The 24,195-nt window shown below is 42.1% G+C and overlaps 1 pseudogene; it reads left to right on the top strand.

Moving 5' to 3' along the window:
* The window catches only part of LOC145413498 (cell adhesion molecule Dscam1-like), a 60,426-nt pseudogene that overhangs the window by 26,299 nt on the left and 9,932 nt on the right, over positions 1–24,195 (top strand).

Genomic DNA, 24,195 nt, shown 5'->3' with positions numbered 1-24,195 from the left:
AAAGGACAATAGGGAGCGACCGGCTGACGTGCTGGTTTCCTAAAGTGCACTGGGTCCAGGATAACAGCAACAACAACAATAACAACAACAATAACAACAACAACAACAACAACTACTACTACTACTACTACAATTGCTGCTGCTGCTACAACAACAACATCTACTACTACTACTAATGCTCTCGGGACATAACCTCGGCCAGTATCTTCTGTTTCTCACATCCCTATGCTGGCTAATATTGCTACGCTGGAAGAGGTCTGATATATTTCTCTGGCCCTGTATGATGCTCTGATATGATGCCTCAGGAAGGAAAGTGACGGACATGCCCTGAGTGTGATGCAGAAGCAGTGGATTAGTAGGCAAACATTTGTCTCTGCCTGTAAAGACTGGATATGTTCCTCGCTGGACACTCGCTCACAAATTGAAGTCTCTGAATGTGAGATTAGCGATGAAGGAAGAAGGTTTATACTTACACCTATCAAGTACACGAGGTTTATGAAAGTAGACAACTTTTACCACGTCCTACTCTTCCTATGACGGCTCCTGTACACCTCGCATATTCCCCACTGGACACACACAGACTGAAACATCTGAATGTAACACCAAGGACAGATGGAGGTTTAGATTAATACCTGTCCATTGTAGTGTACTTTAGGTTATATATACTTACACTCAGCCACGACTCACACCCGTCCACACTTGCTCATACGCCTTCATTCAAACTTCATCACCTGTAATTATTCCCGTTTCAGGTAAAAATTATAACTGCAGTTGATGGTATTAGTTTAATGTTGGGCAGGTGTGGAAAGGTGAGTCTTGGGCCCTTACTCTCGTCCATTAAGGAAGCTCCCTAACGCCTGTCCCTAAGCGATTTACTTTGCTTATTACTCCCTACTGTCCTTTTGTGTGTCCTTTAAATCATGCAAATACCACCATACTCAGCATTAATAACATACAAACTGATATTAATCAGCCGTATCCAAAACTAAATCGATATGGAAGAGGTGTTACGGAGCTTCCTAAACCGGCCAGAATACGAGCCTAGGTGGTGTTAATTGTAGTCTGAAATGGGGTCTACAGCGGGGGATATTTGGGCTTGCAATATTTGTCTGATCTTCCTGTGACAGCCCCTGGACGCCCCGACCCTGCCCAGCTGGTGGAGGTCAATTCTACCTGCGTCACATTACGCCTCTACACCTGGCCGGAAGTTGGCTGCCCCATTACACACTGGAAGGTAACGTTACCCTCTCCTCACACTGATTTTGACAGGGCTATCCTCCGCCATCAAGCTGTCCTCCCTTCACATCACTCTCAGTTAAATGCCTTTACATCCCATCCCTTCACTTCATCCTCGACCTCATTTATATACCTCTCCATGCTATCCTTCACCCTCGATCTCCACCTCCCTGTCATCCTCTCCTCGTTCACATACATACATTTTCCTAGCCAGTCTCTCATTCTCCATTTTCTTCACACGACGGCAACGCTCATTATTAATACCGACGTACTGTACTGTAATATACGAGAGGATGCTGACAGTCATGATAGCAGTGATAATATGATATGGAGTTGATATGAGAATGCTTATGATGTCACTTGTAGTATTCCCAAGGTTCTACACAGGACAATCTCAACCACAGTACCATGATGATGATGATGATGATGATGATGATGATGATTGATGATGATGATGATGATGATGATGGTGGTGGTGGTGGTGATGATGATGATGATGATGATGATGATGATGATGATGGTTGTGGTGTCACTTCGAGTATTACCACAGTTCGGTCTCTTATGTCTGATTTGTACACCGTATTATTTTCAGCCAAAAATATGATGGTGATAATGATGATGATGATGATGACAATGATGGTGATTATGGTGTCACAGAGTAATCCCAGAGATCTGTCTCCTGTGCTTCACTTCTACACCAGGATCATCTCAACCAAAAATATGATGATGAAGATGATGCTGATGATCAAAATGAAGATGATATGATGATGATGATGTCACTTGGGGCATCCTCACAGTTCAGCCTCTCACATCTGACTTCTTCGCCAGGTTGAGCAGAGCAGGGACGTCTCCAAGGGCGGGTGGACGTCCCTACGACCTTACGTGACCCGCGACACGAGTGACCTTGGCGTGTGTGACCTGACCTCATCCACGTGGCACCTGCTGAGGATCACGGCCGCTTCCACCGCCGGAGACACCACCGTTGTATACAGAGTGGCCACCAAGGACAGCGAAGGAGGTAAGCTTTGAGGGAGGTGAGCTTCGAGGGTAATTATCGCAGTTTCGGACAGTTAGGCTCCTTGTTTGCGTAGTTGATTGAGGTTTGATTGATTACCCTTGATTAGTTAGGTTGGCTCAATTAGGTCAGGGTTGTTAGGTCAGGTGAGCTTAGTAAAAAAAAATATCAAAATAACCTTGACTGTCCGGTACTGCCAATTCACAGGTGTAAGCATATTTGACAGACGATTGTGTGTGTGTGTGTGTGTTAACCTGAGAAGATCCCTAACCCCTTGATGTTTATGTGGTGGCAAAGTGAAGTCAGTCTGAAGGCTCGTTATTATGGTCTGTTTACCGTTAGCTAAACTGGTCCTGATCTTCGACTTTTTTATCGGCCGCCTTTACCAAGGCGGAGCAATAATGATTTTTCCCTCATCTGTCTCCGTGTGTGTGTGTGTGTGTGTGTGTGTGTGTGTGTGTGTTTTACCATTGTGTGTGTATCTGTTCCCATTATATCACATGAACGGCTTGAGCTATCAACATGAAATCTTCAGGGTATCAAGATATGGGAAAAATCTTGCACGAGTTCGAAAATGCATACTCGGGATCAAGGTAGTCACTAAAATGGCTGCCAAAGGTCAGCTAGTTTTTATCACCCGCCTTTACCACCATTATATCTCATGAACCGCTTGACCTATCAACATGAAACCTTAACGGTACCAAGATATGGCCAAAATCTTCCAGCTCCCCTGGGGGGGCGGTCACCCCCCCGCATCCTCTGGGGGGAGCGGGGCCCCCCGGCCTCCCCAGGGAGGGGCGTCGCCATCTGTCCTCCTCCTGGGGGGGCCGCGCTTATAACTTGCCCAACAGCATATTCTGGCGGGCGATTATCATTCGACCCCCCAGTACTTCACTTTAAGTTAATATCGATACACTTTTTTGTGAAACGCGGTGACTAAATGCCGTAGAGTTTTGCGAATTTTCTTCACATTTGGTTTGTAAGTAGCTTGTACCTTGGCCATCAGTATATTCTGGCGGGCGTTTAGCATTCGACTCCCAAATGTTTTTTTTCATTGTAGCTGATCTTCACGTCACTCACTGAGAGAGAGAGAGAGAGAGAGAGAGAGATGCTACTGGTCTACATACTTTTCACAACATTTCTTCGTGACTAGCATCATAGCATTCAGGGCTTCATTTATCGTTACAGTTCAGCTTTCAAAATGGTGAGATGGCAATTTTAGGCCAAAGTGAAATGAAAATAGTATAGTAACCAAGAAGACTCATCCCTGCTTTATAAATAAGGTTCATGTTGTGGAAGTTTTTAATTTTAAGCTAGGAAGAAGGAACCAAAGGACACGAGCGGCAATAACTGTTCCTTCCAAGAGAAAAACAAAATACAAGAGAGAGCCAAATTCAAGATCCGATTATTTCGAGATGCGTGGACACACTGCGTTTGAAAGACTAGAGATCATAGCTAGCAGGAAATACAGACAAAGGGAGACAGTTCCAGAGTTGACCTGTTGCATAAATGAAGGACTGGGAGTAATGGTTAACTCTTGCATTAGAGAGTTGGACAGAAAAGGGATGAGAGTTTGCCAGGGTTGGCATGGGGAGCTACCCGGGTACCCGCCCGGGCCGGGCTTTTTAGTTAAAAAAAAACGAAAAACCCGGCAGTACTGCCGCGATCAAGGACACCAATTGAGCCTGTTCTGATGCATCGCGATGGGCCTCAATAGAGCCAGAGCCTTTTTACACCTCCCCCAAAGACTTGCAAGGCTGTAGAGTATTTCAAAATTTATGGCTCAAAGCTATGCCACTTATTGGTTAAACATAATGCTTAAATATAAAATAAAAAAAAATCAATATTTCAGCCTGTGTATATAAATAAAACACTCATGAAATTGTTTACTCATTGTTGAACATACAATCAACACTACATAAAGTGTTAACCAAGATGATAATGTAAAAAAAAAGGTAGCAATTCATTGGCTATTAAACATACAGGTAACTTTGATTCTACATTTTGTAACATTACAAATACAAGTTGAAGAGTGATCTTTTAAATAATGATTTAAGTTTGTTTTGTTTCAAGGTAATACATTTCTAAATTAAACAAAATATTATCAATACTGCAGTATTAAAAAAATAAAATAGGTAAAATTTGGTGTTGCAATTAACTTAAAAAAACAAACAATGTTATTTGTTCTCTTTATAAAAAGCATGCACCTGACTATTTCACTGTTCACCACTCTTCAGATTTTCCCTGGCTCAACATTCTGTTACACCTCACCAGTTTCTCGGTTTTTTCATTTCCAAGTCTGTTCCTAAGTTTTGTGTGTACATTTCCAAATGTTGAAAAGATCCTCTCAACAGAAGCTGAGCTTGCAGGTAGACTACTTAATTCTTCCATAAATGAGCAGAATTCTGGTGTAACAGGACCATGGAACTTGTTTGCTTTAGTTTTCATGAGTTTCCAATGGTTCTGTGGGGAGAATGTTTCTGTTACCTTAGGTGTTAGCAATGATTTAGGGTACATTTGTTCATCCTCAATTGAAAACCCAAGTAGAAGTGGTAGAAAGTCTTCATTTACACTGGACAGCCATTCTGCAGCTTCTTCTTCTTGTTCCTTGGACAGTTTTCGCCCTTTATATTTGGGATGCACCTGATATGCTACCAAATGAGCAGCAGTTACACATTGTTCAAATCTTTTCTCAATCAGGTCTCTGTAGGGTTGTAGCACAGGAGCTTCCTTGACATCAAACCAAATGTTAACGCATTCGCCAATTGTGCAGTCATCTCTCTGAAATTTATTTAAGGCAGCAGATACAATTTTCAACTGCTGGCATAAATGCATAGTTTCCATCTGTATGTTTGCATTTTGAATAGTCGACTTCACATTTTTTTCTATTTGATCAGAATGTTCACAGCAAATTTCAAAGTATTTCTGGTAGTTCTTCAAAAAAGTATCTATGCAGGCATCTTGACTATTCCATCGTGTGTCATTAGGAAGTTGAGGCTTTAACCCACCCTTTTCATTGAGCCAAGCTTGAGGTTGGTGATGATTCCTAAAATACTTTTGGACCTCAACAACTCGGCTAAGTATTGTTTTGGGGGATACTTCTTTTTCAATTAGATTTAAGAAATGTGCAGCACATCCATAAACACTGAGGTCACGTCCACCTTCAGATCCTTCCTCCTTTCTTTCTTCAAAAATCCTCTTCAGTTTATTTCTTGCACTCACCATCTTGTTCTCGTTATCAGAACAAAATGCAATAACCTGAAATCGAAAAACATTGAATTACTCTACCTATCTGAATCTGAGAGTATTGCAATTTTATTGTCCACCCTCTTATTGTGATTCTTCGATCTCATGCAGATTTGCAGCATTAATGGAAAAACTTTTGAATAAGAATAAAAACTACAATCATCTAAATATCATGAAAAATTGTAGATTTAATTTAAAAGATAGTTTACCTTGCATTTGTACTCTTCACAGTAGTCAATTTCCTTTTCTGCAAGTCACTACAGTAGTTTGCTGTCTTCTTTTCTGTCCCAGTGTCTACAGAGCGGATGAAGTATGACCGGGTCCCATTATGCAGACATGTTCCTATGATTGGCTGATTATGAATATTCGACCAACCATCTTGAATTAATGTCACATTTTTTCCCTCAAGTTCAGTGACCATAGTTTCTTCACATTGTCTATTTACTTCATCTAAGAGATGGCCACCAATATCCCTTCTATTTGGTGGTTTATATGAGCCACCTCTCATCATATGGATGAACTTCATCATGTGTTCATTTTCTGCAACACTAAAAGGAATATTGCAAGCATAAAATGTTCTTGCAAACTGAAGGTCAAATAATTTCTTGTCAGCTTCTGTTGTTTTGTATATGAATTTGTTAATGTTCTGAGTTACAGAAGAACCTGAAGTTCCTGAACCCACAGAAAGTTCAGAAAAACTAGAATGACTTGCACTTCTTTTAAGTGGGAGAGTGTAAAGTGTTGAGGCTGATGTTCCAGGCTGACTTTCCTCACAAAATGAAAGTATGTCATCATTAGATTCTTCACTTTCTTTATTCTTTGTTATTTTATTCTGATAAGTTGTGCATTTCTTCAAGTGTTCCCTTAGTCTTTCAATTTTAGGGCTTATTTTCTCACCACAATGTCTACATTTTTGCTTCTTTATAGTCTGTTTGTCAGTTATCTGACTTATCTCTTCAAATTCACTCCATTCCAGTCCCCTGTTTCTTCCTTTACTTCTCATGTTGCTCTGATGACAGCTCACAGTGTACTGGCTGAACAGTTGCCCAGTCTGTCCTATACAAGTCAGGCTTCTAATGAACGCGTTCAGAACGTGTGTTGTTGTAACTCTCTCTCTTTATATATACTGTTCAGTATATATATATATATATATATATATATATATATATATATATATATATATATCAGAGAATTCAGTATAATTTCCTTTCTGGCTTTAATTATTTTTTGCTGTTTTTCTTACTTTAACCAAAATTTTGCAAACTGTAAACAATTTACAAACATATAATTATAACGTGCACAACCAAAAACCATGTTTCAATTTAAAAAATAAACAAATAGTAGTAAAAAAAGCCGAATTCTAAAATAACCCATTTTACCCGTTTTTTTTTACATAAAACCCGGGTTTTTTAATTAAACCCGGGTGGGCTGGGTTTAAAAAAAAAAAAACCGTTTTTTTTGCCAACCCTGGAGTTTGCTGCTAGACAGGTGCTACACGCCCGTCGTAGAGGTGGAGGAATGCAAGTAGAGAGTTCAGAGGAGCAGTGACTATTGAAGCAGCGACAGAAAAGAGATAAAGATGCAACAGTGCGACGCAGAGACCGAGGTTGAGGGGAGCCAGTAAGAGAAGGAGAGTTAATGAGCCTTTGACTCCACCCAGTTGAGAAGAGCTGCATGTGGAGAGCCTCCCCACACATTAGAGTTGTACTCCATACAGGGGCGGATAAAACCCCTGTATAGAGTCAACAATTGCGCAGGGGTAAAGAAGGAACGGAGTCGGCTTAGCACAGCTAATCTCTTGGAAGCAGATTTTAAAGGAGATGTAATATGATCTTTCCAAGATAAGTCCCGAGTGAATGAAACCCCAAGCATGTTCAAGGATGATGCAGGATTGAACTGTATATTATGAAATTTTAGTGGGTACACCTGTGGAAGATTTTGTTGGGTTGATAGTTGTAAGAACTGAGTCTTAGATGCATTAAAAACAACAAGATTATTTTTACCCCAGTCAGAGATACGAGCCAAGTCAGACATTAGGTGTGCCATAGCCTCATCCCTTGTTTGTTGAAGTAACTGCTGAGATGGACGTTGCGGGAACCGAATGGAAAGGTGAAGGGTGAAGTCATCAGGGTACGAGTGGATAGGGTTAGATGTACAGCTTAGAAGGTCATTGATGAATAAAAAAAAGGGAGTTGGTGATAGGAGAGAGCCCTGAGGAAAACCACTGTTGATAGATCTAGGAGAAGAACTATTGCCGTCTACAACAGTGGCTATAGAACGAAAAGAAAGGAAGCTATAGATGAAGGCACAGATAGAAGGATAGAAACCATAAGAGGGCAGTTTGGAAATTAAAGATTTATGCCAGACTCGATCGAAAGCCTTTGAGACGTAAAGTGCAATGGCAAAGCTTTCACCAAAGTCCCGACAGGAGGATGACCAGGAGTCCAAAAAGGTAGGTGAGAAGATCGCCAGTGGAGCGTCCCTGACGGAACCCATACTGACGATCAGAAAGAAAGTTGTGATAGGGAAGATGCTTTAAAAATTTTCTATTAAGAATTGACTCGAAAACTTTAGAAATACAGGATGTTAAAGCAATTGGACGATAGTTAGAGGGTTGGGAATGGTCACTCTTCTTTGGGACTGGCTGAATGAGAGCAAACTTCCAGCAAGAAGGAAAGGTACAAGTTGATAGACAAAGGCGAAAGAATTTACCTAGGCAGAGTGTAAGCACAGCAGCACAGTTCTTGAGGACAAGAGGAGGGACTCCATCAGGCCTATATGCCTTGTTAGTATGTGATGGCAGAAAATACATCAGCTGAAGAAATTTTAATGTCAGCCATAAGGAAGTCAGAAGGGGGAAGTGATGGAGGAACAGCACCAGAATCGTCTAAGATGGAACTGGAGTAGAAAGTCTCAGTGAAGAGATCTGCTTTATCAGTAGAAGAAATAGCTACAGAACGATCAGAGTAGAAAAGAGGAGGGAAGGATGATGAGGTAAAGTTGTTTGAAAGGTTTTTGGCAAGGTGCCAGAAGGAGCGGGAAGAATTCGAGTTGGAGAGTTGAGAGCATTTAGTACGGATGAAATTATTTTTAGCAGAGTGAAGAACAGACTTAGCATGATTCCGGGCACAAGCGTAAAAAAGATGTGATTCAGGGGTGGGTTGGCTCCGGTACGTTTTATAGGCCCTCTCCTTGTTGCAGACAGCATTAGAATAAGCGTGATTAAACCAAGGCTTTCTTGCATTAGTCAAAGGATATGAAAACGGAATGGATGCTTTCATGCCCGAGAGAATAACCTCCATAATGTGCAAGGCACATTCAGATGACTCCTGGCCAAGGAAGCAATAATCATTCCAGGGAAAATCAAATTAGTACTATCTGAGGGCCTCCTAATTTGCAGCTCCAAAGTGCCACAGACGACATTTTTTTGGAAGGTCCACAGGACATACTGGAGCGATAGGACAGGTTAAGGTAATAAGGTTGTGATCGGAGGAGCCCAACGGAGAGAGAATCTCAATAGTGTAAGCAGAATGATTAGTTGTAAGGAAGACGTCAAATATGTTGGAGCTCTCTCAAAGGCGGTCAGGGATACGGGTAGTGTAGTCTTCAAGCTGCTATAGGTCATTAAGGATAGAAAAGATGTAGGCTTGTTCACCAGGTGGATCAGTGAAAGGAGAGGAGAGCCAAAGGTGGTGGTGAACATTGAAATCTAGAATCTAGATTTCAGAGAAAGAAGAAATGGATAGAATGTGTTCCATCGTAGAAGTAAGATAGTCAAAGAATTTTTGATAGTCAGTAGAATTAGGCAATAAGTAAACAATGCAGATATATTTAGTCAGAGAATGGCAGGAAAGCCAAAGCCAGAGTGTAGAGAATTCAGAAGAATCGTGTTCAGGAACACGAGAGCAAGATAAGTCGTTGTATATATATACACAACAACCACCTTTGGCTTTGAAATGAGTATAGAGAAAGTAGGAGGATACAGAAATGGGTTTGCTGTCAGTTGCCTCAGACAGCTGAGTCTCAGTCAGGAAAAGAAGGTGAGGTTTAGAGGAGGAGGGGTGGTGCTCAACAGAGCGAAAGTTAGAGGAAAGGCCGCGAATGTTGCAGAAATGAAGAAAAAGTGAGTCAGACAGCGGTTCCAGGCGGCTCGAGTCGTCACCGGGAGAGGGGCGGAAGATGGGGCCATTTATGGTCCCCCCCCCAGGGGACTCCGAGGCTATGTGTTGTGTAGCCATGATATGTTACTGAATTTTGGAAAAGAAAGTGTAGTGTGTACTGTGCATTTAGTTTAGTGTTTAGTGGCGGAGTTCCGTCAGAAAAATAAAGAAAAAGAAAAAAGCCGAATTTGGTTGCCAACAAGGACAATGATGGAGGTCAAGATGTGTTTCTCTCTCTCTCTCTCTAAAAACTATAAAGAGCTATTGGATGAAAAACAGTAATACATGTTCCGAAGCTCTAGTCGTATGGATCCGACCTCGTATATGAAGCTTTGTCCATTACGGATTTAAAATAATTTGTGATAATTCATATATAATAATTAACTATCATTGTAAATTTTAAAAGCATGCTTGTCGTCTGCGGAGAAACAATGTTCCCCATTTCTGAAAACGGCTGGATCTGCCCCTGGACTCAAAAGCGCCTCTTCCCCAGGCTTCATCGCGGCGGAGTCTGTGCAGGAGGTGCCGCCCAGTGTGACCAGGAGTGTGGACGCCTGGCTGGACGCACACATCGTGGCGGGGGTGGTCAGTGCCCTGCTCCTCGCTGCGGCATTCATTATCTGTGTCTGCGTCGCCGTCAGGAGGAGAAAATACGGCGGTTACAGGTACGTCGGGGCCTTGGCTTTTGGGTATACTGTAGGTATGAGTGTATGTGTTGGCTTTTGGGTATACTGTAGATATGGGTGTAGGTCTTGGTTTTTGGGTATACTGTAGATATAATAATTTTTTTGACAGTACGGTATTGTATGTGACACAGGAGGCTCCGTATCGCCTCTTCCATAGTGATTTATTCCACTTATTTTGCATCTTACGCCTTGACATTCCTTTGATGTGATGTTTATTGTTTATAATAGACATAGCTTGAGGTGTGAGCTGCAGAATAAACAGCAATGGAAGAGGTGTTAAGACATCCCCAAGGCCATCAAGGAGACGGGGCACAGTTTCTTCAGCCGAGAATGAGCATGCGTAAAATAATAATAATAATTAATGTAAGATAGCAATAATGATTAATAATAATAATAATAATAATAATAATAAGAAGAAGAAGAAGAAGTAGAAGAAGAGGAGGAGGAGGAAGAGGAGGAGGAGGAAGAGCAGGAGGAGGAGGAGGAGGAGGAAGAGCAGGAGGAGAGTCATTAAATATCTTCCAAACCCACAATACTGAAGCATCGTCGTACAAATGACTTAACGAATGGTCACAAAAGATAGTAAAAAAGCACACACACACACACACACACACACATACACTTAAGTAAAAAATCAACACACACACACACAAACACGCACACACATCAGTAGAAAAATCAACACTCAAACACACACACACACACATAAGTAAAAAATTCAACACACACACACACACACACACTATATATATATAGATAGATAGATAGATAGATATAGATAGATAGATAGATAGATAAGTAAAAAAATCAAAACACACACATATAAGTAAAAAATTCAAAACACACACACACACACACACACACACACACACACACAATGGGGTGCTTTGGAGCCGCCATTGAAGTGGTCGAGCCTGCCACTGACAGTGAACAGTCGCACTCTCATGAATCATTAATAATATAGCTTTGTGTGGACTTATGATTCAAATTAATGTTTATAATGTGTAGAGGAATTATTTTTTTTTCTCAAATAATTGAGAAGAAATGAAGGCAAACTACTTATTACTTTCACAGTAATACGTAAAAAATATTTATCCAGCTAGACTAGCATCAAATGAACTCCAAGATTCTCACTTATTTTGCATTAGTAGTCTTTTATTGTACTGAAAGAGGTGGAGTTACATTACTCACTATTGGCTGGAACGAAATACTTTGTAATTGCCTCTTCAAGTCGATTACTAGCCAATATAAGTAAAAAATCGGTACGACGCTCGTAACATCCCAAATATCCAAGTGGCGCATGCGCATTGAAGGTACAGTCCCAGGGACAAGATAGACTCTGCTTTTGTTTACTAATATTGCGGCACCCAAGATTTTGTAATATTCACATTTGAGGACATCAAGTTAATTTCAGAAAGGCTGTCTTAGATCAATATTTTTACAGATCAGCTTCTAACTGGTCTATGCTGCAAGATATTACCAAATTCTTCTGTTACTGTGCTTTCATTTCACCAAAGATTTTGTGTGCATGTGGGACAAGGGGGATGTTATTGATAGTGAGGTGTGAGTTATGACTGTGTTCTACCATAAAAGAGGCCATTCTGAGTCTTTGTAGTACACCAGTCATGAAGTGTGTGTGGGAGTGTTAAGTCATCTGGGTAGGAAGCAGTGTGTACTGTGTGAGTGAAAGTGAAAAGCACACACATATATATATATATATATATATATATATATATATATATATATATATATATATATATATAATATAATATATATTTTTCTATATATACTTATTATAGAGAATATATTCTATTCTGGATTGATTAGCCACTTTGAGAAATATATACATACTGTATATGACACTATATTATCCAAATTGTTTATTTTGTAATTTCATCATTCATAACCTGAGGAAATTGATGGCCACCCCTATTAATGCACAGGGGAACACAACAGTACGATCCTGACATCTCAGATTCTCAGCGTGCGTCCTCTCGACTTCAGTCCAGCCTTCCGACCTCTCTCAGAGCAGGCAAAAAATGACTGTTGACCGTTCCTGAATTTGGGACGGTTTGTCGAAATCGTTGACTGAATGCGAATTTAGGCATTAATAAATTTAAGTTAGTATTTCGTTCAAAGCCTAGTATTCCGCTAGATGGCTCCACTATTATGACAAACACATCCCCGCGCTGTTTAAAAAGCCTATTTTTCTTTGTTAAATATCGACACTTGTGTGAAACTGTGAATCATAGTAATATCATATACCGTAATATAAATAATACAAAAAGAACACGTATATATAATGAAGCGTGAATTGTTTATATTTATCATAAAAATTAAAATATCATTGATGGCATGTGATGGCAACCCGCCATTTCAGTGGTCCTATATTATTTAATTTCTGCTACATTTAGTGCAAGTTAGGTTCTCAATACATAGTTTGTTCAGACTGTAAATTACGCCTAGTGGGTAGCTTGACTCATTCAGTCTCTATGTGGGCAGAAATTTAATGTTGAGTAAATACTGGGACTCAACATTTTGCTCACTCCCTTCACCCATGCACATCACAAGACCCGTGTGCCACGGTTTCAGAAGGCCGTGGTGTTGCCCCCTCAGACCCTAAGCATTAACAGTTCCTTGCTTTATCTAACCTAACCAGACCACAAGTAGTCTAAGTTGTATCATTTAAAGCATTAGTCCTCGTGTGATTGTTCTGAAAACAAATCTCGCGTGAAAAAAATTAACAAGGGACTGTCTTGTGATGCGCATGGGTGAAGGGAGTGAGCAAAATGTTGAGTCCCAGTATTTACTCAACATTAAATTTCTGCCCACATAGAGACTGAATGAGTCAAGCTACCCACTAGGCGTATTTTACAGTCTGAACAAACTATGTATTGAGAACATAATTTGCACTAAATGTAGCAGAAATTAAATAATATAGGACCACTGAAATGGCGGGTTGCCATCACATGCCATCCATATTTTAATTTTTGTTTATGATAAATATAAACAATTCACGCTACGTTATATATTATATATACGTGTTCTATTTGTATTATTTATATTACGGTATATGACATTACTATGATTCACAGTTTCACACAACAGTGTAGATATTTAACAAAGAAAAATAGGCTTTTTAAACAGCGCGGGGACTGTGTTTGTCATAATAGTGGAGCCATCTAGCGGAATACTAGGCTTTCCAGAAGCACCCCATTAAAATATCACACACACACACACAGAAGTAAAAGATCAATACACACACACACACACACACACACAAGTAAAAGATCAACACACACACACACACACACACACCGTCTAATAGAAAGGCTCTGTAAATAGAAGAACAGAGAGATAGAAGGAAATTAACGGGCCAAAAATCACTTTCAATTCCTAATCAATATTGTGTTCCTCCTTCTCTACCACTTTCTTTCGCCTTGTTCAGTGCGTCTCTTCCTCCACATTGGCTCATACTCTCATCCGGTAAAGAAGCTCCCTAGCACCTCTTCCTTAGCGATTTATTTTTGGATATGATTGGTTAATACCCTTTTTGTACGATATTTATGCGGAGTATGGCGATATTGAAAGGGTTCATGTAACACAGGGGTACAGTAAGGTGTAATAAATGAAATAAATCGCTTAGGAAAAGGTGCTTGGGAGCTTCCTCAACCGAACTGTATACGTGCATAGTCTTGCATTGTGTTCTTCATAATGGTAACACTCAAAAATATTTCACGTGCCACTTCCCATCGCAACTGCTGGAAAAAAAAAAAAAAATGCTGGCTATCTTCCTCCCGTGATAGCTCATTATTTTGTAGCAACTTTCTTTTTGATGCCTCACTCCTACTGTATATTTTTCCTGTTTTTCATTGCTACATTAATCATTCCCTCCTGTATTTTATCGCTACGCAGTTCTTTCCCTTTTCTAGCAGTCTGTTTTTTCCTTGTTTGCCATATACGTCACGGTGTTATGGATGGAAAAATCAAAATATAAACGCTTTAACATTATCTTATTTATAGATTAATTATAGATATAGATTTAATTACAGATTTTTCACCTTAACCTCGAGTAGATTTTCGTCTTTTTGCAGCTAATTTTCCGTAGGTCAATGGCGGAGTTAAGAGACCTTCTGTTGCGTGTCTTTTCATAACACTTCGTGACTAGCTTTATTGCTTGTGTCAGTCTCTAGTTACTACTCAGCACTCTAGATGGAGAGTTATCAAATTTAGGTCAAGTTAAGCCAAGAAAAGTATGGGAAAAAATATAGGAAAAATGTGGAGTCAGGATTCCTTGGGCTTGAACGAAGAGTGCGTTAATTTGTGGCCCATTTTGCGGTTCATCCTGTTGTTTGAATTCTCAGTCTATTGTATTTTTTTCCTTGCTTTCTGAACCCTGTGTGACCCCATCTTTAGGTGGGGATAAGATGATGATGATGATGATGATGATGAGGAGGAGGAGGAGGAGAAGGATAATTATGATGATGATGATGATGATGATAAACATGATAGAGATAATGATGATGACGGTGATGATGATGATGATGATGGTGATGATGATAATGATGAATCAGCCTGAATAACCACATCCCCGACCATCAGACAGGGCGAGAGTGTGAACCAGAAGGGTGGCAGCGACGAGGATGACAACGCCATAAACTGTGAACTAACCCGCTGTGATCACCTGTACTCCCCGGCCCCTACCAAGAAGCCAAGGGGGTCGCTGGCCTCCCTCAAGACGCAGGATGAGGCGTCGGATCCTTATGAGATATGCCCCTATGCCACCTTCAGGTAACAAGCAGTTGACTTTATGCCATGATTAAAATACGGTCAATTTTTACACGTTGCCCTCATCCGATTTTCGACTTTTCGTTAACATTTTCTAGTAGAACTAGTCATTCTAAGAATCTTTTCTTCTATGACATTTCTCCCGCAAATTGATAATAAACGAGTTACACGCGATTTACTTCCACCAATCACAATCACAGACAAGCGCGCGCTCTGTCCGCTCACCCGCTCACATTTGAAAGTTTGTCCCGGAAGACCAAACTTTTACACTTACTCCTCATTTTTACACGTTGCCCTCATCCGATTTTTTCATCCAACCTTAGTGTTTCCTGTTGTTTTTGGTGTAATTCGATCGATTTTGACCTTCGTTTCTATCGCAAGTCGCTAGTTTTTGTTGAACGCCCCTAGCGACTTCCGGTGGAAAGGACTGGTCCAAATCAACAAAAATCACACCAAAAACAAAAGAAGACACTCAGGTTGGATGCCTGTTATCATGTGAAACGTATTTTTTTGCGGTTCTTCCCCCTCCCCCCAAGAATACTGGGGGACCTGTGGGAAACCGGGGTGTTGGGTGGGGGAAAAACGCAAAAGCGAGTGATTTCCTACTGGAACTGTTATCAAAATCAAACGAAAAACACTAAAATCCTTCGGAAGAAAATAATTTTAAGCTTCTTACGGATTTCGTGATTCCTAACTGGGGGGGCTTCGCCCTCCAGACCCCCCAGCCCTGGCCGTTTCCTAACTGGGGGGCTTCGCCCCCCAGACCCCCCATGACATTAACCAGATCTCATCTAACCTAACCTAACCTGGTGTAAATAAGAAATAAAGCATTTACCTAGCAGTTTACAGTTCGTCGTCTGCATCTGAAGAGTCGTCTGTAGCTGTAATGGCAACTGGTGGCGGGCGACAGTGCAACACTTTCTGATCCTCACGTAAAATGAGACTTTTGCCTTGATTTGGGTACTTAGTTCCTGTTGAAGGTAAAACACCATGCGATCACACAAAGGCAACAGTTTTATCTTCTTGCTGGTAGAACTGTGAAATAGCAGTGAAGTAATAAATTTTGCATGATTCCCAGTCCATGGTTGGAGACTAGTGATGTAAGACTCGCGAGTCAATCGTTCAAATCGAACGATTCCTTTCGCTGAATCGGGTGTATCGAGTCATTGTTTTCATTAACTCGTTCACTTAGTATTAGTTTATATTCTAACATTATATTTCGGTTGACACTCGAGAGTGGTATGTGCACTGTTCATATCACTGCCTGGCATGAGGACACCACCACCACTCATACCACACCATCAATGGCTGATCACTGACCAAGTGACCAGACCTTCAGCTCGTGGCAGGCTGCGGGTTTCAGCCTCGAGTTATGGACACGAGTGTCACGAGTGACTTATAACTTTAGAACTCGACTGACTCAGGCCGCTCCGGGCAAATGTGGCGGGGCCCGACCCGGCTCACCACTCACGAGTTTGAAGTACCCGGTCGCGGTATAAGTATTGCTCAGTGTTCACACCACTGCTTTGGATATGAACAGTAGTGTGAGCACACATCACCACTCATAGCACAGGACCACTTGCAGGCAGCGTGTTCCAGCCTCGATTATTGAGCGTGAACAAGATTTCGTAGAACTCGAATTACATGACTCAGGCCACCCCGGACAGATGCGGTGGGGCCCGGCCAAGGCCCGGCTCACCGAGTCACTAGTGACTCACGAATTGGGAAGGATTTTAAATAACAGGTCGCTGTGTTTTTCATTTCTGTTTTATTCTAGCATTAAAGGTCCGTGAACTTGTTTTTTTTAAATGCTAATTTGTAAAGAGAGTATATTATGAAATGTATGGAGAGTGAAAGATTGAGAGTGAGGTGTAAGGGATTAGAGGTAGGGAGACCAAGAATGAGGTGGAGGGATGGAGTGAGGAGGAATATGAGGGCGAGTGGGTTTGAGTGGGAGGAAGGTCATGTCTGGCGGGAGAAAGGTTGGTTTAGAGACGATTCAGTCTTGGTAACCCCATCGAGGATAATGGCATCGGCCAATAGATAGAAAGATAGAATTTAACTGCCACAGTTTAATGGATTATGTTTATTTTTGCTCTAAATATGTCATTTATTCAATTTGTTTAACGGAATAGTAAAGTTTTTTTATTTTTTTATTATGTAATATAGGTGTTTCATTCTTTACCCCGATAATTAAAATTTTCTTGCATCAGGTCCATAGTTAAACGCTAGTCAATAATGAATAGGAGGGAGTTGGCAACATTCAATGATTAACCGAGTGTTGAGCGAGCAAGCTACGCTCTCTCACCCAACACCGACTTGCTCGGCTAGTCGGCTGGCAGAAGTAACGGTTGCTGCAGCCAGGCTACTGACTTGGTGAATCGAGTGACTCAACTACCCGATTCTCTTCGGTGAGTGACTCATAAAAACTCGAGTCACCAAAGTGAATCGAGTTTTCCATCTCTATTGGAGACGAACAGTCACGAACTGACTGTCAAATCTTGCGGGCCCTAGCCCCTAGCGTGGGGCATTTGAAATTCTACTTTGTGACTGGCTGATCCATGTGCCACGCATGCGCTTTATCCACCCACCCACACACACAACACGCACCAACGAACACACACAACTGTCCGACCACGGCTGGGAAAATTTCTCTCCCATAGAAAATAATGTGTAATAAATTGCACAACTCATCAACGGTTGATTTAAGACAGAAGTGTCATAGAAGAAAAAATGCTTAGAATTGCGTAAAGTATAAGGTGAGGTAGCCACTTTTATTGTCAGTGAGTTGGGTGTAAGTACAAAAAAATACCACCTATCTGATCGTGATTGGCGGAAGTAAATCGCATTTAACTCGTTTATTATCAATTTGCGAGAGAAATGTCATAGAAGAAAAGATTCTTAGAATGACCAATTCTACTAGAAAATATTAACGAAAAGTCAAAAATCGGATGAGGGCAACGTGTAAAATTTGACCTAAATTACTTAAGGACTTACACATTACTGACAGTTTGGGTGTCTGCCCTTTCCTCTCTTCCTTCCTTCCTCTTCTGTCTTTCCTTCATTCTTTCCTCATCTTTCTGCCTACGGGTGACTTTACACTCCCTTTTCTGTCTTTTTTCCTTCACTCTTTCCTCATCCTTCTGCCTATGGGTGACTCTGCAATGAGTGACAATCCAAATGGTTTCCTTGTCACCAGGAAACCATTTATTAAGATAGGTGGTAACCATATAACCAAATTATGGCGCCTTGTGTTTTAGTGGGTAATTAAGGCGCTGCAGTCGGATTGAGCCACTGTAGGTTTATATCCAAGGGATGGCTGGGGTTTATTGCTCATGTAATGCCACTCAGGGAAGAGTGAGGCTGGTCACTCATCTTAAATGTCAGGACCAACTTGCCTTGCCCCGGGCTCCTACGCTCCTAATGGGGCAGCATAGGATTGGATGATGGATGGATGGATGATATATGACACAGGGGTTAAATACTGCATGAAGCAGTTTGAATGAAGTAAATCTAACACAGCATGAGGCCTCGGATCCCTACGATACGCCCCTATGCCTTCTTCTATACTCATTTTACACTAACTTGGCCTAAAATTGCCATCTCTCCGTCTTGAATGCTGGGGTGTAAAACTTGAGTAACACTAGAATATGGCGCTAGTCACAAAAGTGCTATGGAAAGGATGTAGAGTGACAGCCTTGTCTCAAACTGCTTTTGATTTACATGAAGTAAGCTACAAAAGGACGAAAATCTGGGCCAAGTTAAGGTGAAAAGAATATAGTAAGAGTCAGTCAATCAACTTTATGCCATGACTGTATTATTTTGTGATTTACTCTCATATCTTGTTTTTGTTTTGTTGTTTTTCTTGGAGGGAACAATCTTGAGGGCTCGAGGCCTTTGGTTCCTTCTTTCTTGCGCTGAAAAAAATAATATACCGTATACAAGTTAACAACAGATTGAAATAAATATAAATGACGGACGGAATCATGCTTCAGAGCCTTGAGATATTCCCTAAAACTCAATCAGTCGACTTTATTTCAGAGTTATATTACACAGATACTTATAGAGTGCAGAGTTGGCATTATTTACACATCTTAATTTTCGTGTGTTGTGGGTGCGGCTCAGTCAGCGTTACCAGCGTCTACAATGCATTGTTTTTCTGCTTCTCACAACCAGCTTCATACTTTATATTGTCTGCTCTTCACCTAAACTGTCTGCATAGTTGATTAGCAGTTTCAAAAAGCAGACAAAAACACCAGTCCTTCCCACACCAGCAGACTGAGCCGTCCCCTCAAAGACAAGACAGTAGGGTACAAATTCCGACCCTCCTTATATAAGCAGTAAATAGCCACCTGTAGTGTAAATGACTCAAATGCACGGTTTCTCTATTTACGGGTTTACAAGCAGATTTCAAGCTCAGAGCACTGCATTTGTTTATTTTTGATTGAATGGCTCTCACTGCGGCAAACAGAGCAAGAAACATATCATTTAGCTGACTGAGATGTTAGTAAGCAAAGTTCCAGAATTCAAAAATGTTTCCCGAAACTTGAAGCCTGTCTCTGAATACGGAACCTGTGGTGAATGTACACAATGACATCTAATTAAATATACTGTAAACGTAACTAACAATAGAGGCTTTATACTCTGTTATTTGAAAAGTACTTAATAACAGTCTGTCCCAGATTAAAAATAAATTTGGCAACGATACACACCTTTTCACACCTGTTCACGCTACTCTCACTCTGACTCACTTACCTTTGACTATAATTCTAATTTGGAAAGGAGTGCAGTTACAGGTGATTGAGGGAGGGAGTGTGGATTAGTGGGAAGGTATGGAAGAGTGTGGGTGGAGCGTAATTCTAATATGAAGTGGATTGCGACTGAAGAGTTGAGAGGAAGGATGGGACTGCAATGTATTGGTGCTGGGATGAGGAGGGCTAGATTGAGATGTTTTGGGCATGTGGAGAGGGTGGAGGATGACAGTTGGGTGCAGAAGGTGAGAAGTGTGAACGTCGAGGTAATAGTTGCGAGAGGCAGACCAAAAAAGACCTGAGTCACGGAATATGACCTCAGGGATAAGGGACTCAATAGGGAGACTGCCAGAGATCGCGCAGCATGAAGAGCCGCCATTAGGTGACCAAGACCAAAGCATGAAAGCAAATTGGAGCTCTTATACCATACCATACCATACCATAACTTCAGCCACCGACATCTACAACACACTATTGCAATACACTGAGTCCAAGTTAGCATTATATACTGCAGTTTGATGCATTTAATCGGCTGCTGTGGTTTTCATATCCTGTTCTTGCTATTTTATTAATCTTAGGAGTGACTTTTCAAGGTGGAGGGGTTAAATATGACCATCATTAACCGCTTCATAGCTATAGATCCTTCTCAAATTACATAAAATCGTCTGGTCTGTTTGTTGCAAGGGTAAACTAAAAAAATACAGTACTGAATTGCAGAGGTTTAAGAATACACAACTGACAATAGGCCTATTATCATGCACACACACACACACACACACACACACATCTATCTATCTATCGATCTGTGTGTGTGTGTGTGTGTGTGTGTGTGTGTGTGTGTGTGTGTGTGTGTGTGTGTACGAACTGTAGAGGAGATGTGCACATGAACATTCCACTTCACAGACCAACACACACTTTAGTCATAATTAATCAAGCTTTTATCCAGACGAACTGAGCATAGTACTGAATATAGCTTTAATTCTTTCCCTGCTGTTCTGTGATAAGTCTTTCAGTCTCATAACGCCTTAGTGTCCCCCATAATTTCATTGTGTTATATCATATTTGCTTAGTGGAATATTACATTTAAATTATTTATGTTATTCTGCATAAACAAGAATTTGGTAAGATAGGTAGGTCTTTCCATCCAGGCCTTCACCTCTCTCTCTCTCTCTCTCTCTCTCTCCACGTATTGGCATCTTGTAGCTTGGGTAGTTCGGAAGACACCTTAAAGTACGAATTGTCCTACACGCAATGACCCCTCGTGACTGCCTTGCTGCTTCCCTTCATCCTCTCAGTGACCGCCATCCACCCCAGCAGTCCCCAGCCTACGGTCAGGTCCCCAGGCAGCGGTCCCAGTCCCACTACAAGGAGGCAGGTGAGGCAGGGGTGAAGCAACGATCCCAGCCCCAGTACAAGGAGGCAGATGAGGTAGGGGTGAGCTGAGGTAGGCAGGAGTCACACTACAAGGAGACAGGTGAGGCAGGGTGGAGGCAGCTGTAAGGCAGATGTAGGCAGGAGTCACACTAGAAGGAGACAGGCGAGGGTGAGGCAGGGATGAGACAGGAGTGAGGCAGATATAGGTAAAAGGCATACCAGAAGAGGCAGCGGTGAGGCAGATGCAGGCAGGAGTCACAGTACGAGGAAACAGGTGAGGGTGAGGCAGGGGTAAGGCAGATGTGAGTAAAAGGCATACAAGAAGAGGAAGGAGTGAGGCAGATGCAGGCAGGGAACAAGCTACAAGGAGACAGATAAGGGTGATGCAGAAGTGAAGGAAAAATGGAGCAGGGGTGAGGCAGAAATGAGGCAAGGGTGAAACAGGAGTGAGGCAGGAATGAGGCAGGAGTGAGGCGGGGTGAGGCAGATACACAACAGGTCAGCTGTTGATGCATAAACACTTAGTCAATATCTCCTTCACTTTAACCTGGCCTAAAATTACCATCTCTCCACCTTGAATGCTAAGCTGAGGCAAGAGATCAATACTAGGGCGTGGTGCTAATCACGAAGAAGTGCACTGGAAAAGATGTAGAGCCATAGCATTGTCATATTCTGCCACTGAGCTGTAACAATAGATTTACTCTATGATTTGGCTCTAGTCACGAAGAAGTGCCATGAAGAGGATGTAGAGCCTGACACAGCCTTACTGCTGTCTTACCCTGCCTCTGAGATACGTGAAAGATGCCCCAAGAGAACGAAAATCTGGGCCAAGTTAAGATGAAGGGATTAATTTGTACGTCATAGCTAAGACACATTATAGGCTCTGTCTTGCTATGCCAGAAATTGTGTATAACTTTGCCAGGTTGAAGCAGACACACTAACGCTTCCGTGTCCTGCTGTAACAGAGATCGCGTACATCAGCCGAGGCAGTCGTGGTGGGGAGTACGGGAGTCGACCCAAATCGATGCCCAGTGGTATCCAGAATGCCACCGCCGCCCAGGACCAGCAGAGGGCGTGGCCGGAGGATGCCAGGAAGGACACCAGGGGCCGCCACCACCGCCCCAAGAGCCGACCCAGAGGTACAATCGCCTGTAAAACTCCTGAAGCCGCTTCTGCAACTCTCCCCGTGGACTAGACAATCAGCCTCATGAGTCTGTAGAAGCCAGTATGATGAATCATTTTGGCCACAGAAAATTGTCACCAGCTCAGTTCTGTCTAACATTTCGATCTATCTATAGCCAGACGCCTCAATCCCATAAGGGGTAGCCATAAATAAATCGCCTCCATGTCGCCCTGTCCTCTCCCTTTTGGCTGCCTTCCTATCTAACACCCACTACCACACCTTGCAAACCATACGTAACATCGCTCTCATCACCACTCAGTACACCAATGCCACTCCCACGACTCACATACATTTTGAGACTAAACTCCTCCCTGTTAAAGACTTCCTGATATGAGGGGCACACGGTTCTATGCAGCAGTCGGCCCCTTTCCACAGCACCCCTGTTATTACATGACAGCCACACAACACAACATGACACACTAAACAGTCACCACACAAACAATTCCAGACCCTCTTGGAAAACATTACATCTCCAGACCTTTCTAGTTCCTACACTGGCAATGAAGAAACAGCTATATATACAGTTCACACACAGGGCAATGCAACACCTTGATCAGACCACTATACTTCACGCCCCCCTCCCAACACCCACTCATCAGAGGCATCCTGAATAGAGCTGATCGAGTTCACCTGGGTAGGCTTAGATCAGGACATCACCTGGCCCTCCTCAATTACCAGCTTAAATTTAGGCTGGGTGAAATCACAAATGACACGTGCCCTGATTGTAAATATGTCCACACAACATAACACACATTATGGAGTACTGCACAACACACCACCACAACGCAGACACAGCATCAACAGTGGCACCATCCCACAGGGGCAGCTGCTTACCTGCGGTCAGCTCGGCCAGGTAGACCGGGATTAAGCAAGAGCAACAACAACATCATATTGCAATGTGTTTCTTTATATGAATAATTTCTTTAAGAGGAAACGACACTGTGACAGCCCTATAGAACAAACAAAGGGATAGATTCAGTCTCCACAATCAATCTGTAATTATATATATATATATATATATAATATTGCAGTTAAACCCCTGTCGTACTTATGATTTACATCTGTGGGATGAACAAGAACAATGGGGGGATATTGTACTTTCCTTTCCATGTCGCATCTGCTAAAACACTTGTACTCTAATCTTTGTTAATTTTCCTGATATTTGTAATATTTGTTTCCGCGGGAAAAACAAGAGACACAGGGAGATGCTGTGCTCCTTCTCCTTCTTACGAAAGGAAATCCTAGTCATGGCAGGGGACTGGGCATAAATTTGATTGTGATTCTGGATCCAATTTTTTTTTTTTTTGTTGCAGCGGACACTCCTGGCGGTGGACAAGACTCCAGCACGGAGAGTAACGACGCCAGCTCCCCCGTGCAGCAGCCCCGCCACTACCATCAGCCCCAACATCAGCAGCAAACAGCAGCGGTAACAGCAACAGCAGCGGGAGGGCGTGTGGCGCCTCACCCGCTGCCGCCTGTCCGCCATGCCAGGTAGTCTCAGGTAGTGGAGGCTGAGTTATGTAGGTGGAGCCTGGCTGCCGCAGCCCACCACTCCCCACCACAAACACCTTCCTATTAACCCCCTCCCCTTGCCACGCACTCATACTCTCCCTCTGTCTCACTCCAGTTGCCTTTCCTCCTATACTTAACCTTTTTTTCCACCTTTGGATCGAGTCCACACGAGAATCGAGAGGGAGTGAATGAGCAGGGACCAGACAAGACTGGCGCTAATAACTTTTTTGGTCCTGTCATCATC

Source organism: Coenobita brevimanus, chromosome 12 (genome assembly GCF_032717465.1).
Source record: "Coenobita brevimanus isolate Jiangsu-jjx chromosome 12, ASM3271746v2, whole genome shotgun sequence".
In the NCBI taxonomy this organism is placed as follows: Eukaryota; Metazoa; Arthropoda; class Malacostraca; order Decapoda; family Coenobitidae; genus Coenobita; species Coenobita brevimanus.
This window is presented reverse-complemented; position numbering and strand designations above follow the sequence as displayed.